The 19,136-nt window shown below is 41.1% G+C and overlaps 1 protein-coding gene and 1 long non-coding RNA gene across 3 annotated transcripts in view; one reads left to right on the top strand and one right to left on the bottom strand.

Annotated features, from left to right (window-relative positions):
* LOC133537373 (uncharacterized) overlaps positions 1-18,987 on the bottom strand; it is a 38,129-nt gene extending 19,142 nt beyond the window's left edge. Inside the window, exons 1-2 of the long non-coding RNA XR_009802680.1 lie at positions 18,856-18,987; positions 18,582-18,692 (exon numbers count right to left, since the gene is read on the bottom strand). This is a non-coding gene — a long non-coding RNA (uncharacterized LOC133537373). The remainder of the gene's footprint in view (positions 1-18,581; positions 18,693-18,855) is intronic.
* The window catches only part of LOC133537038 (cell adhesion molecule 2-like), a 272,500-nt gene that overhangs the window by 134,110 nt on the left and 119,254 nt on the right, over positions 1-19,136 (top strand). The gene's annotated exons all lie outside the window — the stretch shown is intronic.

The raw sequence follows: 19,136 nt of genomic DNA, 5'->3' as shown, positions 1-19,136 counted from the left end.
AATCTATTTTATATCCAAACAACACAACATAACTGTCAGAGTTAGTTGGTGACGAACCCCAAGATGCAGAGAAGGAGGCAGGCATGGAGTGAGAAAACATGATTTAATTTAAAACACTAAGACAAAAAACAAACAAAGGGTACAAACAAAAAGCGTGCACGTGGGCGGATAACAAACAAAAAGGCCCTAGCGTGGAACCTAGCAGGTATCGAGCAAGATACAGAAGTCGTACTTAAAATTGGAAAACAAGCTTGGAAGCAGGGAACAAAAAAATAAGCTACAAACCACTATCAAATATAACTTACCGCAACGCAGCATTGACACAATATGATACGACACGACACAACAGGTAGCAACGACAAGAGCGACAATAATCCAGCACTGACTGGAGGAACAAAGCAGGTAAAATAGGAGCGGGCTAATTGACACCAGGTGTGGCCAGGTGCCAATCAGCTGCAGCTGAGGGGAAACAGCGCACAGGGGAAAAAACAGGAAACAGTCAAAATAAGAGCACTGACAGGAACTTCCATCCATTTTCTACCGCTTAACCCTTTGGGGTCGCGGGGGGCGCTGGTGCCTATCTCAGCTAAAATCCGTATTCTTCTTCCTCCAAACACGACAAGTTGAGTTTATACCAAAAAGTTCGATTTTGGTTTCATCTGACCACATGACATTCTCCCAATCCTCTGCTGTATCATCCATGTATCCATTTTGGTATAAACTCAACTCGTCGTGTTTGGAGGAAAAAGAATACTGAGTTGCATCCCAAGAACACCATACCTACTGTGAAGCATGGAGGTGGAAACATCATGCTTTGGGGCCGTTTTTCTGCTAAGGGGACAGGACGATTGATCCGTGTTAAGGAAAGAATGAATGGGGCCATGTATCGTGAGATTTTGAGCCAAAACCTCCTTCCATCAGTGAGAGCTTTGCATGGTTGACCAAATACTTATTTTCCACCATAATTTACAAATAAATTCCTTAAAATTCCTACAATGTGAATTCCTGGATATTTTTTTCACATTCTGTCTCTCACAGTTGAAGTGTACCTATGATGAAAATTACAGACTTCTGTCATCATTTTAAGTTGGAGAACTTGCACAATCGGTGGCTGACTAAATACTTTTTTGCCCCACTGTAGATACAATATTACAGGCATTTTTAGACAGATTGCATGTGTTGGTTTGGGAGTTATGTATATATAACTTTCATTATACTGTCATAATGAGTAAAAAAACAGACCTGTGTCTTTGCAAACCTTACAAAATATATATTTGTCTAGTAAAACTCACAAAGATACATTAGCCATTTTGCATGTGTTGTTTTGGAGTTATATTTAAATAATCCATTTTTTAAAATATATTTTTAGGCCATCTCCATGCAACCTAGAGGAGCTTTTCTGAGCTGTAACATGTTTTAGAAAATAGTTTCATTATAATTATTATACCACATAATACATTGCGAGAATCGATTTTGAATTGAATCGTCACCTCAAGATTCACAATTGGATCAAATCATTAGGTTAATAAAGAGTCGCACCCTAATATTCATGTTCAGAGTCGTGGGGGTCACACAACATGTTGTTCATAAGTTATAGTTGGTATTAAAGCTGGCTTTTTATTCATATCTCGATATTTTTAGACCATGTCGTGATACACGATGTACATCTCGATATTTTGCCTTAGCCTTGAATGAACACTTGATGCATATAATCACAGCAGGATGATGATTCTATGTTTCTACATTAAAACATTCTTGTTCATACTGCATTAATATATGCTCATTTTAAACTTTCATGCAGAGAGGGAAATCACAACTAAGTCATTTGACCAAAACTGTATTTATTAAGGGCTTCACGGTGGAAGAGGGGTTAGTGCGTCTGCCTCACAATACGAAGGTCCTGCAGTCCTGGGTTCAAATCCAGGCTCGGGATCTTTCTGTGTGGAGTTTGCATGTTCTCCCCGTGAATGCGTGGGTTCCCTCCAGGTACTCCGGCTTCCTCCCACTTCCAAAGACATGCACCTGGGGATAAGTTGATTGGCAACACTAAATTGGCCCTAGTGTGTGAATGTTGTCTGTCTATCTGTGTTGGCCCTGCGATGAGGTGGCGACTTGTCCAGGGTGTACTCCGCCTTCCGCCCGATCGTAGCTGAGATAGGCGCCAGCGCCCCCCGCGACCCCGAAAGGGAATAAGCAGTAGTAAATGGATGGATGGATGGATGTATTTATTAAACAGTTATTAAGCAGTGGCACAAACCTTCATGTCATTTCCAAAACAGAAAGTGCAAGATTGTCAGAGAGATTTTAAAACAAGCTATTAGTGCACTTTTGTGCATGATGTCACTAAGATGACATATCAAAACAACACTAAATTAAAGTGCATGTTTTGTACAAAACGCCACTACAAGAGTTAAAACAAAAAAAGTGCACTTTTGTGCATGATGTCACACACGATATTTCAATCACTGTCGAATAAAATGAGCTGCATAATAGGAAAGCAAATAGTGTATTTCCTTCGCTAGGTGGTAGGTTCCTGCGGATGTTATCTCCTTCTGTTGTTGACTTTTTATTACTTTTTTTCATATGGTGTTAATGTGGAAATGGGGGCTTCCGCATTTTGTTGGTGTGGCAGTGAACGGAGATGTTGACATGCCGAGTTTCAAGCACTCATTCTCTAGCGGGTGACTTCTCAAATGATGCTACATTAGCGGCGCTGCTACTTTTTGTAGCAACGCTTTTGCCGCATAATTGTTAAACATCTTCCCGCTTGAAGCCAAACCACCGCCAGTCGGTGGACCCTGTGCTGTTTTTCTTAGAAATTATTTCTTCCTTCATTTGTTACCAGATTTGCAACTTCTCTCTCTTGTATTGCCACCCGCACCGCACCATTAGCATCACAGCTAAAGTTACCATGCCGCTACCTGTCAGCTCCGCCGGAGCGTGTGAAGTTGCACACGTGACGTATGTAAGAATGTGCGCTTGTTTTAAGTCTCAGTGAAAAGGAGAGACAACAAAGAGCGAAAAGAGCCTGTAGTGTAATGCCCGCAGCTAACAGCAACTGTGTGAGAACGTATCCTCGAATATCACGATATAGTCATTTTCTATATCGCACAGAGACAAACCCGCTATATATCGAGTATATCGATTAGGGCTGCGAATCTTTGGGTGTCCCACGATTCGATTAAATATCGATTCTTGGGGTCGCGATTTGATTATAAATCGATTTTTTCGATTCAACGCGATTCTCGATTCAAAAACTATATTTTTCCGATTCAAAAAGATTCTGTATTCATTCAATACATAGGATTTCATCAGGATCTACCCCAGTCTGCTGACATGCCAGCAGAGTAGTAGATTTAAAAAAAAAAAAAGCTTTTATAATTCTAAAGGACAATGTTTTATCAACTGATTGCAATAAAGTAAATTTGTTTTAACTATTAAACGAACCAAAAATATGACTTACTTTATCTTTGTGAAAAGATTGGACACAGTGTGTTGTCAAGCTTATGAGATGCGATGCAAGTGTAAGCCACTGTGACACAAATGTTCTTATTTTTTATTTTTATAAATGTCTAATTATAATGTCAATGAGGGATTTTTAATCACTGCTATGCTGAAATTATAACTAATATTGATACTGTTGTTGATAATATTCATTTTTGTTTCATTACTTTTGGTTTGTTCTGTGTCGTGTTTGTGTCTCCTCTCAATTGCTCTGTTTATTGCAGTTCTGAGTGTTGCTGGGTCAGGTTTGATTTTGGAATTGGATCGCATTGTTATGGTATTGCTGTGTAGTTGTTTTGTTGGATTGAAAAAAAACCCGACTTTTTTAAAAATGAGAATCGATTCTGAATCGCACAACGTGAGAAACGCGATTCAAATTCGAATCAGTTGTTTCCCACACCCCTAATATCGATATATCGCCTAGCCCTAGTAGGTAGGTAGGTCTTTATTGTCATTGCACTGGTACAACGGAACTTTGTTTTCAGCACAAACCCGTTAAAGATTAGACATACAAACAGTGTACAGCAGGGGTGTCAAACTCAAATACAGAGTGGGCCAAAATTTTAAAGCGAACAAAGCCGCGGGCCAAGGTTGAACAAGTTAACCTTTTAATAGGGACCCAAACAAGTTTTGCATTAAATATTGAACAAGCAAGGCTTTTATAACTTTAGTGACATGCAAAATCCAGTTTCAAATAATAATAATGATAATTAAAAGATTATCAATGGCATATCAAATAAAATTTAATAAGAATTATATGTCTTTTTTTCTATTTGCAATCTTCTGAGGTAAATATCACATATTTACCACAGGCTAATAATACATTTGAAAATAAAATAACAATAATGAATGAACCAAACATTCAAACTTTGAAATAGCAAGAGAAAATGCATGAATAAAACGTTAATTATTGGTCAGTTTGCTGTAAGTTTCCCGGAAGAGTTAGTGCTGCAAGGGATCCTGGGTATTTGTTCTGTTGTGTTACGGTGCGGATGTTCACCTGAAATGTGTTTGTCATTCTTGTTTGGTGTGGGTTCACAGTGTGGCGCATATTTGTCACAGTGCTAAAGTTGTTTATACGGCCACCCTCAGTGTGACCTGTATGGCTGTTGACCAAGTATGCATTGCATTCACTTGTGTGTGTGTGTGTGTGTGTGTGTGTGTGTGTGTGTGTGTGTGTGTGTGTGTGTGTGTGTGTGTGTGTGTGTGTGTGTGTGTGTGTGTGTGTGTAAAAGCCACAAATATTATGTGACACGCTGTTAGTATGGGGGAAAAGCGGACGTGACGACATGTTGTAGAGAACGCTAAAGGCAGTGCCTCAAATGCACGCCCCCAATATAGTTGTCCAGGTGGAAATCGGTAGAAATTCGGGAGAATGGTTGCCCCGGGAGATTTTCTGGAGGGGCACTGAACTTTGGGAGTCTACCGGGAAAATTAGGAGCGTTGGCAAGTATGAGTATTAGTGGTGAATGCGGTGTTACAGCTGCACCGACGTTGTATAACACCGGCGGGCCACCGCTAATGCTAAATTGATATTGCCTCAAGGGCCAAATTAAATTACACGGCGGGCCACATTTGGCCCGCGGGCCAGAGTTTGACACCCATGGTGTGCAGGGTTACAGAACAGGAACGTCGATGGGTCGTCACAAGGCGCCGCGTAAAAGATGGGAAAAAGGTAAAGGCTGGGGGAGGATGAGTAAAAAAAATACAATCCGGACTGGAGGCCCACTGTTGAGTGGGAAAAAACCTCCATAGCAAGGCACATATACATATTACAACATACATCTGGAGTCTTGCAACAGAGGGGGGGGGGGGCCACGGTGGCAGGCTGCAGCTCTTCAGGCGCTGCCCAGCGGTCCATCACCCCGAAGGGATTCGCATCAAGGGCGTTGGATGTGGTGTGGCGTATATTTTTTGCGTATGCATGTGTGTGTGTAAGCCTGCCGCGTGTCTCTGTTCCGCGGCCTTGGTGTCGTGCAGTCGCTAGTCAGTCCAAGGTCAACAACAACAGGTGTGTGTCCTTGAGAGACAAGAAGGGAGTTTGCTGTGTCTTATGAACTAAAACTGTCATATTCGACAGATTATGCTTTTTTTTTGTTTGCTGCCTCGCTTAGTGTGACAGCACCTTCATTTCATCACACGCCAGGGTCTGGTCGCCTTTGACATCCTTCGTGACGATGAAGTCGCCTCCGCGGGCCAGATGTCACGGCGCCGCTCTGTTTGCGTTAGCGCGGCGAGGAGCGAAACATTGTTGTAGGAATGCATTAGCAGCCTTCATTACGCTCGATGCGGTCGCAGGCGGGATTATGCAAATGAGCGCTGATACGGGAATCAGTATGCCGGCGGCGTCTGGACACGCTCGGCGAGGTCCGGAGCCAAGGAGTCGCCGCACACGACATGTTGCTCGCCCGTGTTCGACTCACTTTGGCGTTCCCTCCTGTGAAATTGCTGCAGCTAATTAGAGAACGTGGCAAAGATGAAAGATTGTTTATCCTCTAAACAAATTGGCAGATTTGACAAACACGATCATGTGATCTCCACACCTGCCACCTCTTTTATCACATCAGTCCAGATGCCTGCCGGACCAGCTGGCACCGACGGCGGCAAGAAGAAGAACGACATGAAACACTACAATCTGTGCCATTTTGCTGGGAATTGCGTGTGCGAGCTGCGTAAGCGCCAAGTACCAAGTGATATACAAGATTAACTTGTAAAGCTAGTAAAGCTAGCATGCTAATGTTAAAATGCTAACTGATAGCATGTGTCATATACCAAGATTAATGATGACGGTAAGGTGAACACCAAATCGTATGACTCTGGGGTAAACGGTTGCAAAATGATCTGAAATAAGATAGCATGCTAAAGTTATTAGACTGGCGTGCTAACAGTTAGCATGTGTTATGTACTAAATCATGTGACTCTGGGGTAAACAGTTGCAAAATGAGCTGAAATAAGATAGCATGCTAAAGTTATTAGGCTGGCGTGCTAACAGTTAGCATGTGTTATGTACTAAATCATGTGACTCCGGGGTAAACAGTTGCAAAATGAGCTGAAAAAAGATAGCATGCTAAAGTTATTAGGCTGGCGTGGTAACAGTTAGCATGTGTTATGTACCAAATCATGTGACTCTGGGGTAAACAGTTGCAAAATGAGCTTATAAAAGATAGCATGCTAAAGTTATTAGGCTAGCATGCTAACAGTTAGCATGTGTTATGTACCAAATCATGTGATTCTGGGGTAAAGGGTTGCAAATCAGCTGAAAAAAGTTAGCATGCTAAAGTTATTATGCTAGCATGCCAACACTTAGCATGTGTCATGTACCAAATCATGTGACTCTGGGGTAATTGGTTGCAAAATGAGCTGAAAAAAGATAGCATGCTAAAGTTATTATGCTAGAATGCTAACAGTTAGCATGTGTTATGTACTAAATCATGTGACTCTGGGGTAAACGGTTGAAAAATGAAGCTGAAAAAAGATAGCATGCAAAAGTTATTATGCTAACATGCTAACAGTTTGCATGTGTTATGTACTAAATTATATGACTGTGGGGTAGACGTTTGCAAAATGAGCTGAAAAAAGATAGCATACTAAAATTATTATGCTAACAGGCTAACAGTTAGCATGTGTTATTTACTAAATCATGTGACTCTGGGGTAAACGGTTGAAAAATGGGCTGAAAAAAGTTAGCATGCTAACAGTTAGCATATGTCATGTACCAAATCATATGACTGTGGGGTAAACGGTTGTGAAAAATGAGCTGAAAAAAATTAGCATGCTAAAGTTATTATGCTTACATGCTAATATACAAAGTCATATGACTCTGGGGTAAACGGTTGCGAAAAATGAGCTGAAAAAAGTTAGCATGCTAAAATTTTTATGCTTACATGCTAACAGTTAACATGTGTCATATACAAAGTCATATGACTCTGGGGTAAACGGTTGCAAAGTGAGCTGAAAAAAGTTAGCAAGCTAAAGTTATTATGCTTACACACTAACAGTTAGCATGTGGCATGTACCAAATCATGTGACCCTGGGGTAAACGGTTGCAAAATGAGCTGAAAAAAGATAGCATGCTAAAGTTATTATGCTAACATGTTAACAGTTTGCATGTGTTATGTACTAAATCATGTGACTCTTGTGTAGACGGTTGCAAAATGAGCTGAAAAAAGATAGCATGCTAAAGTTATTATACAAGTTTGTTAACAGTTAGCATGTGTCATGTACCAAATCATATGACTCTGGGGTAAACGGTTGCAAAATGAACTGAAAAAAGATAGCATGCTAAAGTTATTATACTAACATGCTAACAGTTAGCATGTGTCAGTTACTAAATCATAGGACTCTGGGGTAAACGGTTGCAAAATGAGCTGAAAAAGTTAACATTTTAAAGTTTTTATGCTAGCATCCTAAAAGCATGTGTCATATACAAAGTCATATGACTCTAGGGTAAAGGGTTGCAAAATGATCAGCAAAAAAGTTAGCATGGTACAGTAATTTATGCTAGCATGTTAACAGTTAGCATGTGTCATGTGCCAAATCATATGACTGGGGTAAACGGTTGCAAAATGAACTGAAAAAAGTTAGCATGCTAAAATTATCATGCTGGCATGCTAACAGTTAGCGTGTGGCAGGTACCAAATCGTATGACTCTGGGGTAAACGGTTGCAAAATGAGCTGAAAAAAGATAGCATCGTAAAGTTATCATGCTAGCATGGTAACAGTTAGCATGTGTCATGTACTAAATAATAGGACTCTGGGGTAAACAGTTGCAAAATGAGCTGAAAAAGTTAGCATGGTAAAGTTATCATGCTAGCATGCTAACAGTTAGCATGTGTCATGTACTAAATCATAGGACTCTGGGGTAAACTGTTGCAAAATGAGCTGAAAAAGTTAGCATTTTAAAGTTTTTATGCTAGCATCCAAACATCATGTGTCATATACCAAAGTGGTAAGCTGTTTCAAAATGAGAAACAAAAACGTTAGCATGCTAAAGTTGTCATGTCACCATGCAAACAGTTAGCATGTGTCAAGTACCAAATCATAAGACTCTGGGGCTAAACGGTTGCAAAATGAGCTGAAAAAAGATAGCATGCTAAAGTTATTATGCTAGCATGCTAACAGTTAGTATGTGTCATGTACCAAATCATGTGACTCTGGGGTAAACAGTTGCAAAATGAGCAGAAAAAACTTAGCTTGCTAACATTAGCATTGCTAACAGTTACCATGTTTTGCTTGCATGCAAACAGTTAACAGGGTGTACCCCGCCTTCCGCCCGATTGTAGCTGAGATAGGCGCCAGCGCCCCCCGCAACCCCGAAAGGGAATAAGCGGTAGAAAATGGATGGATGGATGGAAACAGTTAACATGTGTGAGGTACGAAGTAAAATAATTTTACGGTGAGCAGCTGCAAATTCCGGGTAATCTGGTGATTTAGGGAGTGGGAAACAGTGTCCAGGATGAGTTGAGTGTGTGGAGGTTGGAATGTTTTATTTCATGTTTGCATGGTTACCTTCTTTTTACACTTGCATGATAGCAAGTTGCAAACAGCTTATTGACTCTGAACTTTCTCAAATGGGAGGAGTCTAATGGAGCGAAGAGAGTGGGTGTTGTTGTTCAACTCAATAGTCGGGCCTGAAGGACACACACACTCGTGTCAGGGGGTGTTAAATATGTTGTGTGCGTTAAACGTGTTGTGCGTGTTGAATATGTTGTGTGTGTTAAATACGTTTTGTGTGTTAAATATGTTGTGTGTGTTAAATATATTGTGTGTGCTAAATAGGTTGTGCGTTTCAAATATGTTGTGTGTGCTAAATAGGTTGTGTGTTAAATATATTGTGTGCGTTAAATATGTTGTAATGTGTTAAATGTGTGTTAAATATGTTGTGTGTGTTAAATGTGTTGTGTGTTCTAAATAGGTTGTGTGTGTTTAATATCTTGTGTGCCTTATATATTTTGTAATATGTTGTGTGTGCTACATATGTTGTGTGTTTTAAATATGTTGTGTGTGTTAAATATGTTGTGTGTGTCAAATATGTTGTGTGTGCTAAATATGTTGTGTGTGTCAAATATGTTGTGTGTGCTAAATAGGTTGTGTATTAAATATGTTGTGTGCGTTAACTATGTTGAAATGGGTTGTGTGTGTTAAATATTTTGTGTGTGTTAAATTTGTTGTGTGTGTTTAATATATTGTGTGCCTTATATATTTTTTAATATGTTGTGTGTGCTACTTAGGTTGTGTGTTAAATATGTTGTGTGTTAAATATGTTGTGTGTATTAAATATGTTGTGATATGTTGTGTGTGTTAAATATGTTGTGTGTTTTAAATATGTTGTGTGTGTTAAATTTGCTGTGTGTGCTACATAGGTTGTGTGTTAAATATGTTGTTTGCGTTAAATATGTTGTGATATGTTGTGTGTTTTAAATATATTGTGTGTTTTAAGTATGTTGTGTGTGTTAAATATGTTGTGTGTGTGTTAAATATGTTGTGTGTGCTAAAAAGGTTGTGTATTAAATATATTGTGTGCGTTAAATATGTTGTAATGTGTTGTGTGTGTTAAAAATGTTGTGTGTGTTAAATGTGTTGTGTGTGCTAAATAGGTTGTGTGTGTTTAATATTTAGTGTGCCTTATATATATTGTAATATGTTGTGTGTTATACATAGGTTGTGTGTTAAATATGTTGTTTGCGTTAAATATGTTGTGATATGTTGTGTGTGTTAAATATGTTGTGTGTTTTAAATATTTTGTATGTGTTAAATATGTTATGTGTGCTAAATAGGTTGTGTATTAAATATACTGTGTGCGTTAAATATGTTGCAATGTGTTGTGTGTTTGAAATGTGTTGTGTGTGCTAAATAGTTTGTGTGTGTTTAATGTCTTGTGTGCCTTATATATTTTGTAATATATTGTGTGTGTTAAATATGTTGTGTGTTTTGAATATGTTGTGTATGTTAAACATGTGTGTGTTAAATATGTTGTGTGTTTTGAATATGTTGTGTATGTTAAACATGTGTGCGTTAAATATGTTGTAATATGTTGTTGTAACATGGAGCGAAGAGAGTGGGTGATGTTGTTCAACTCAATAGTCGGGCCTGAAGGAAGACCCCCCTCCCACACACACACACACACACACACACACACACACACATACACATGTCAGGGGGTGCAGGGAGCTCAGATCTCCGCATCCCCTGAACGCCTCACCTGGGGAGGGTTGAGTCTTGTCCAAGGCCGACATTGCCGGACTTGTATCCCCCAGCAAAGATGGGGTCGGGCCTGAGGAGCGACGTCACATTAGTCGGATGGTGGTGTTTTATTGTGAAGGCCACTGGGAGTTGACTGGTTGTGTTTTATTGTGAAGGCCCCTGGGAGTCAACATTCTTCTGGACTGGGCTGCTTGTGATTAGAAGGATCTTGGCCTGGGGCTAGGAAGGATGTGTACTAGACTTTGTATTGCAGTACTTCAATGATGTGTACTCTACTTTGTATGCAGTAGTACTGCAAACTCTCACAGCACAAAGCTGGCCCCACACACCATTTTATTTGGCCCCTTAACACCTGCAAATAATACTTGCATATTTATTGCATTTAAATACCGTCTATAAATAAATACTGTAACATTACTACTACTACTACTACTAATAATAATATTATAAAATAAAATCAATTATAAAAAAAGTTATAAAATAAAAACAAAACATAAAAAATAATAAAAAAAAAAAAACTAAAATACGATATAGAAAAATTATAAAATAAAACCAAAACATAAAAACTGAAATACTATCTATAAAAATATAATCAAATAAAACAAAAACATAAAAACTGAATTACTATCCACAAAACTAATTGGAAAAAATTACATAAAAACTTAAATACCATCTACAAAAAAATAATAAAATGTTGTGTGTGCTAAACATGTTTGTGTTAAATATGTTGTGTTTATTGAATATGTGTGTGTTAAATATGTTGTGTTTATTGAATATGTATGTGTTAAATATGTTGTGTTTATTGAATATGTGTGTGTTGAATATGTTTCGTGTATCGAACATGTGTGTGTTGAATATGTGGTGTGCGTTAAATACGCTGTAATATGTTGTGTGTTTTAAATATGTTGTGTTTGCTAAATAGGTTGTGTGTTAAATATGTTCTGTGTATTGAACAAGTGTGTTAAATATGTTGTGTGTGTTTAATGTTGTGTGTGTTAAACATATGTGTGGAAAATGTGTGTGTTAAACATGTTGTGTGTGTCTAAAATGCTGTGTGTGTTAAACATGTGTGTGTTATATATGTTGTAGTATGTTGTGTGTTTTAAATAAGTTGTGTCTGTTAAACATGTTGTGTGCATTAAATAGGTTGTGTGCAGTAACTGTGCTGTGTGTTAAACATGTTGTGTGTGTTAAACATGTATTCTGTGTGTTAAACATGTTTTGTAATAGGTTGTGTGTGTTGAACATGTGTGTTTTAACTATGTTGTAATATGTTGTGTGTTTTAAATACGATGTGGTAAACATGTTGTGTGCATTAAACATGTTGTGTGCATTAAACATGCTGTGTGCATTAAACATGTTGTGTGTGTTAACCATGTTGTGTGTGTTAACCATGTTGTGTGTGTTAAACATGTATTGTGTGTTAAACATGTATTATGTTGTAATATGTTTTGTGTCTTAAACGTGTGTGTGTGTATGTGTGTGTGTGTGTGTGTGTGTGTGTGTGTGTGTGTGTGTGTGTGTGTGTGTGTGTGTGTGTGAGTGTGTGTTAAACAGGTTGTGTGTTAAGTCTCTGATGTAAAGGAGGCGTCTCACTTACATAATCAGCAAACAGACATTTTTGTTGCAAAGTGTGAGCAAAGAGAGACTTTGTGTGTAGTTGTCGCTCGCTGCCAACATATTGTGTTTCTGGTTGTTCTTTGTGTACGCGTCCCCCAGCAGCTTTCCCACTCCTGTGTTGTCATCATGTGATTAAGCACATAGCCAGCACTACTCTTCTCGTCAGAAAGTCAGGTGTACCCCACTGGACTCTGTTACACTCAACCTCCTAAAACTCACTCTCATCCAGGTCACCGCACCACTGTGGCGGTTGTGTACAAACCCTGTTTCCATATGAGTTGGTAAATTGTGTTAGATGTAAATATAAACGGAATACAATGATTTGCAAATCCTTTTCAACCCATATTCAATTGAATGCACTACAAAGACAACATATTTGATGTTCAAACTCATAAGCTTTATTTTTTTTTTGCAAATAATAATTAACTTAGAATTTCATGGCTGCAACACGTGCCAAAGTAGTTGGGAAAGGGCATGTTCACCACTGTGTTACATCACCTTTTCTTTTAACAGCACTCAATAAACGTTTGGGAACTGAGGAAACTAATTGTTGAAGCTTTGAAAGTGGAATTGTTTCCCATTCTTGTTTTATGTAGAGCTTCAGTCGTTCAACAGTCCGGGGTCTCTGCTGTCGTATTTTACGCTTCATAATGCGCCACACATTTTCGATGGGAGACAGGTCTGGACTGCAGGCGGGCCAGGAAAGTACCCGCACTCTTTTACTACAAAGCCACGCTGTTGTAACACATGGCTTGGCATTATCTTGCTGAAATAAGCAGGGGCGTCCATGATAACGTTGCTTGGATGACAACATATGTTGCTCCAAAACCTGTATGGACCTTTCAGCATTAATGGTGCCCTCACAGATGTGTAAGTTACCCATGTCTTGGGCACTAATGCACCCCCATACCATCACAGATGCTGGCTTTGCGCCTATAACAATCCCAATGGTTATTTTCCTCTTTGTTCTGGAGGACACCACATCCACAGTTTCCAAATATAATTTGAAAGGTGGACTCATCAGACCACGTAACACTTTTCCACTTTGCATCAGTCCATCTTAGATGAGCTCGGGCCCAGCGAAGCCGGCGGCGTTTCAGGGTGTTGTTGATAAATGGGTTTGGCTTTGCATAGTAGAGTTTTAACTTGCACTTAAAGATGTAAAGACCAACTGTAGTTACTGACAGTGGTTTTATGAAGTGTTCCTGAGCCCATGTGGTGATATCCTTTACACACTGATGTCGGTTTTTGATGTAGTACCGCCTGAGGGGTCAAAAGTCAGTAACATCATCGCTTACGTGCAGGGATTTCTCCAGATTCTCTGAATCTTTTGATGATTTTACGGACCGTAGATGGTAAAATCCCTAAATTCCTTGCAATAGCTCATTGAGAAATGTTGTCCTAAAACTGTTCGACAATTTGCTTACAAAGTGATGACCCTCGCCCCATCCTTGTTTGTGAATTACTTAGCATTTCATGGACGCTGCTTTTATACCCAATCAAGGCACCCACCTGTTCCCAATTAGCCTGCACACCTGTGGGATGTTCCATATAAGTGTTTGATGAGCATTCCTCAACTTTATCAGTATTTATTGCCACCTTTCCCAACTTCTTTGTCACGTGTTGCTGGCATCAAATTCTAAAAGTAATGATTATTTGCAAAAAAAAAAAAATGTTTATCGGTTTGAACATGAAATATGTTGTCTTTGTAGCATATTCAACTGAATATGGGTTGAAAAGGATTTGCAAATCATTGTATTCCGTTTATATTTACATCTAACACAATTTCCCAACTCATATGGGAACGGGGTTTGTACTTTCTCTCTCTCTCTCGGTTGCGCTGTGTTTTTCCTACTGCTCCGCTCGAGGCGCAAACCCAGATCACCGGCATGAGAGGCAAGTGTGCTGACTACTGAGCTAAAAACCTGGGCTATCCACCAGAAAGCCAGCACTACTCTTGAAGTTGTCAGAAAGTAAGGTGTACTAAGGTAGACATAAAACTCCCTCTCATCCGGGTCACGGCACCATTGTAGCAGTTGTGTATTCTCTCTCGGTTGCATTGTGTTTTTCCTATTATTCCGCTGGGGGCGAGAACCCTGTTCGCTGCCTGAGAGGCAAGTGTGCTGACTAATGAGCTAAAACTCCGGACTACCAACTTGATGACCAGCGCTACCTTTGATGTAGAAAGGGGGTGAGGCGTACCGACGTACCAAACTGGTTGGCCTCTGTTCACCGTGAACGAGTCTTCAAAGTTTTATACAAACCCTGTTTGCATATGAGTTGGGAAATTGTGTTAGATGTAAATATAAACGGAATACAATGATTTGCAAATAATTTTCAACCCATATTCAGTTGAATATGCTACAAAGACAAGATATTTGATGTTCAAACTGATAAACATTTTTTTTGCAAATAATCATTAACTTTAGAATTTGATGCCAGCAACACGTGACAAAGAAGTTGGGAAAGGTGGCAATAAATACTGATAAAGTTGAGGAATGCTCATCAAACACTTATATGGAACATCCCACAGGTGTGCAGGCTAATTGGGAACAGTTGGGTGCCATGATTGGGTATAAAAGCAGCTTCCATGAAATGGTAAGTAATTCACAAACAAGGATGGGGCGAGGGTCACCACTTTGTAAGCAAATTGTCGAACAGTTTTAGAACAATATTTCTCAACAAGCTATTGCAAGGAATTTAGGGATTTTACCATCTAAGGTCCGTAAAATCATCAAAAAGTTCAGAGAATCTGGAGAAATCACTGCACGTAAGCGATGATATCACGTACTTTTAATCCATCAGGTGTTACTGCATCAAAAACCGACATCGGTTTGTAAATTATATCACCACATGGGCTCAGGAACACTTCATAAAACCACTGTCAGTAACTACAGTTGGTCGCTACATCTGTAAGTGCAAGTTAAAACTCTACTATGCAAAACCAAACCCATTTATCAACATTTATCCTGGAACACCGCCGGCTTGGCTGGGCCCGAGCTCACCTAAGATGGACTGATGCAAAGTGGAAAGATGTTCTGTGGTCTGATGAGTGCACATTTCAAATTATATTTGGAAACAGAGGACTTGGACTGGATGCTGTGGGGCTGTCTTGGTTGGCAAGACTCTGCAGCATCGCGTGGACATCGGGGGCGGTACCTCTGGATTGGCAGACCGGGGTGGTGGTCCCTCTCTTTAAGAAGGGGGACCGGAGGGTGTGTTCCAACTATCGTGGGATCACACTCCTCAGCCTTCCCGGTAAGGTTTATTCAGGTGTACTGGAGAGGAGACTACGCCGGATAGTTGAACCTCGGATTCAGGAGGAACAGTGTGGTTTTCGTCCTGGTCGTGGAACTGTGGACCAGCTCTATACTCTCGGCAGGGTTCTTGAGGGTGCATGGGAGTTTGCCCAACCAGTCTACATGTGCTTTGTGGACTTGGAGAAGGCATTCGACCGTGTCCCTCGGGAAGTCCTGTGGGGAGTGCTCAGAGAGTATGGGGTATCGGACTGTCTTATTATGGCAGTCCGATCCCTGTACGATCAGTGTCAGAGCTTGGTCCGCATTGCTGGCAGTAAGTCGGACACGTTTCCAGTGAGGGTTGGACTCCGCCAAGGTTGCCCTTTGTCACCGATTCTGTTCATAACTTTCATGGACAGAATTTCTAGGCGCAGTCAAGGCATTGAGGGGTTCCGGTTTGGTGGCCGCGGGATTGGGTCTCTGCTTTTTGCAGACGATGTGGTCCTGTTGGCTTCATCTGGCCGGGATCTTCAGCTCTCACTGGATCGGTTCGCAGCCGAGTGTGAAGCGGCCGGAATGAGAATCAGCACCTCCAAATCCGAGTCCATGGTTCTCTCCCGGAAAAGGGTGGAGTGCCATCTCCGGGTTGGGGAGGAGACCCTGCCCCAAGTGGAGGAGTTCAAGTACCTAGGAGTCTTGTTCACGAGTGGGGGAAGAGTGGATCGTGAGATCGACAGGCGGATCGGTGCGGCGTCTTCAGTAATGCGGACGTTGTACCGATCCGTTGTGGTGAAGAAGGAGCTGAGCCGGAAGGCAAAGCTTTCAATTTACCGGTCGATCTACGTTCCCATCCTCACCTATGGTCATGAGCTTTGGGTCATGACCGAAAGGATAAGATCACGGGTACAAGCGGCCGAAATGAGTTTCCTCCGCCGTGTGGCGGGGCTCTCCCTTAGAGATAGGGTGAGAAGCTCTGTCATCCGGGAGGAACTCAAAGTAAATCCGCTGCTCCTCCACATCGAGAGGAGCCAGATGAGGTGGTTCGGGCATCTGGTCAGGATGCCACCCGAACGCCTCCCGAGGGAGGTGTTTAGGGCACGTCCAACCGGTAGGAGGCCACGGGGAAGACCCAGGACACGTTGGGAAGACTATGTCTCCCGGCTGGCCTGGGAACGCCTCGGGATCCCCCGGGAAGAGCTAGACGAAGTGGCTGGGGAGAGGGAAGTCTGGGCTTCCCTGCTTAGGCTGCTGCCCCCGCGACCCGACCTCGGATAAGCGGAAGAAGATGGATGGATGGATGGACTTGGTGTCCTCCAGAACAAAGAGGAAAATAACCATTCGGACTGTTATAGGCGGAAAGTTCAAAAGCCAGCATCTGTGATGGTATGGGGGTGTATTAGCGCACAAGGCATGGGTAACTTACACATCTGTGAAGGCCCCATTAATGCTGAAAGGTCCATACAGGTTTTGGAGCAACATATGTTGTCATCCAATCCAATCCAATCCCCTTTATTCATATAGCACATTTAAACAACAATAACGTTTCCAAAGTGCTGCACAGCCATGTTAAAAACAATATTAAAAAAAAACAAAACACTATTATGCTCCGCCAATGACTGAATAAAAAACAAAAAATAAATAAATATAAAACCTATAAAAACAATATGAAAACAAATATGATTAAAAAATATTTTAAAGGGTAAAATCAATTAAAACAGTAAAATAGAAATCAAAGTGTATAAAAAAACACAGAGGGCAACAGAGGACCACACAACTCACGTAGTGTTAAAAGCCAAAGAATAAAAGTGGGTCTTGAGACGAGACTTAAAACACTCCACTGTGGAAACAGTTTGAACATGGAGGGGCAGAGTGTTCCAGAGCTTAGGGCCGACCACAGAGAAGGCCCTGTCTCCCCTGGTCTTAAGTCTGGTCTTGGGCACCACGAGCTGGAACTGGCTCTCGGACCTCAGAGCGCGCGCAGGAATGTAAATTTGGATGAGGTCCGAGATATATTGAGGTGCCAGTCCATGTAAATATTTAAAAACAAACAGCAATGTTTTAAAATCAATTCTAAAATGAACAGGGAGCCAGTGCAAACTCTGAAGAATTGGGGTTATATGCTGGCGTTTCCTGGTCCCTGTTTAAAGTCGTGCTGCTGCGTTCTGGACTAACTGCAACCGGGAGAGAGCTTTTTGGCTAATGCGAGCATAAAGTACATTGCAGTAGTCCAGGCGACTTGAAATAAAAGCATGCACGACTTGTTCAAAAAAGTTAAAAGATAAAAACGGTTTAACCTTTACTAAAAGACGAAGGTGATAAAAACACGATTTTAAAACGCCATGGACTTGTTTGTCTAGTTTAAGAGCAACGTTTTCATCGACGCCCCTGCTTATTTCAGCAAGAAAAGTGTTACAACAGCGTGGCTTCGTACAAAACCAGTGCGGGTACTTTCCTGGCCCGCCTGCAGTCTAGACCTGTCTCCCATCGAAAATGTGTGGCGCATTATGAAGCGTAAAATTTGATAGCAGAGACCCCGGACTGTTGAACGACTGAAGCTGTACATAAAACAAGAATGGGAAAGAAATCCACTTTCAAATCTTCAACAATTAGTTTCCTCAGTTCCCAAACGTTTATTGAGTGTTGTTGAAAGAAAAGGTGATGTAACACAGTGGTGAACATGCCCTTTCCCAACTACTTTGGCACGTGTTGCAGCCATGAAATTCTAAGTTACTTATTATTTGCAAAAAAAAAAAAAGTTTATGAGTTTGAACATCAAATATCTTGTCTTAGTAGTGCATTCAATTGAATATGGGTTGAAAATGATTTGCAAATCATTGTATTCCGTTTATATTTACATCTAACACAATTTCCCAACTTATATGGAAATGGGGTTCGTAGTTTGATGTTGTTTTGCATGTTGGCTCCCATGTTTCATTCTGCTCACACGTCCAAGACTGGCAATAAGCCCCAGGACGTGTTCCAGGCTGACCTCACGGTGTTGAAGTAGTGACTCACCGCTGCCGGAGCGTCTGGCGGAAGTTCCTCCGCTCCCAAAATTGGGTCCCTTCCTTCTGAGTCACCGCTTCTTCCCAGAGATTTCGACCCTCCTCCATCTGGCCCCTCGCACTGAAACCGAACGAGCACAACAGCTTGACGGAAAGGGACTCATTTGTTATTATTCACGACGTAACTTTGGTTTGCCAACGGGGAAGTTCACGAGGAGAGCCCTTATTATTCCGCAAGCAGAGGCGGAGATACCGTGTCCTAAAGATTTACAAATAACCCAGACCTTCATTAGTCCGCCTTCCCTCGGAGGATGCTGGCCCAGATGCAGGTGGCGTAGTAGTCCTGTCAGCATCAGAAATAATGGCGCCGGGGATAATAAAAAAAAAAAAAGTGTGCTGAGTTCGCTTTCATTTCCTCCAGGAAAGGAATAATGAAGTACACGCCGGCGCTCGCTGTGGGAAGCGAGGTTTGGTGTGCAGCTGACAGGCGGTGACGTGTGTTGTGTGGAACATGATTTATTAGCAGCGCCCCTTTTAATTGGACATTAGCCGCGTCCTGTCTAAG

This window comes from Nerophis ophidion, linkage group LG18 (assembly GCF_033978795.1).
Source record: "Nerophis ophidion isolate RoL-2023_Sa linkage group LG18, RoL_Noph_v1.0, whole genome shotgun sequence".
In the NCBI taxonomy this organism is placed as follows: domain Eukaryota; kingdom Metazoa; phylum Chordata; class Actinopteri; order Syngnathiformes; family Syngnathidae; genus Nerophis; species Nerophis ophidion.
Note: the sequence above shows the minus strand (reverse complement) of the source record. Positions and strands in the feature narration are given on the sequence as shown.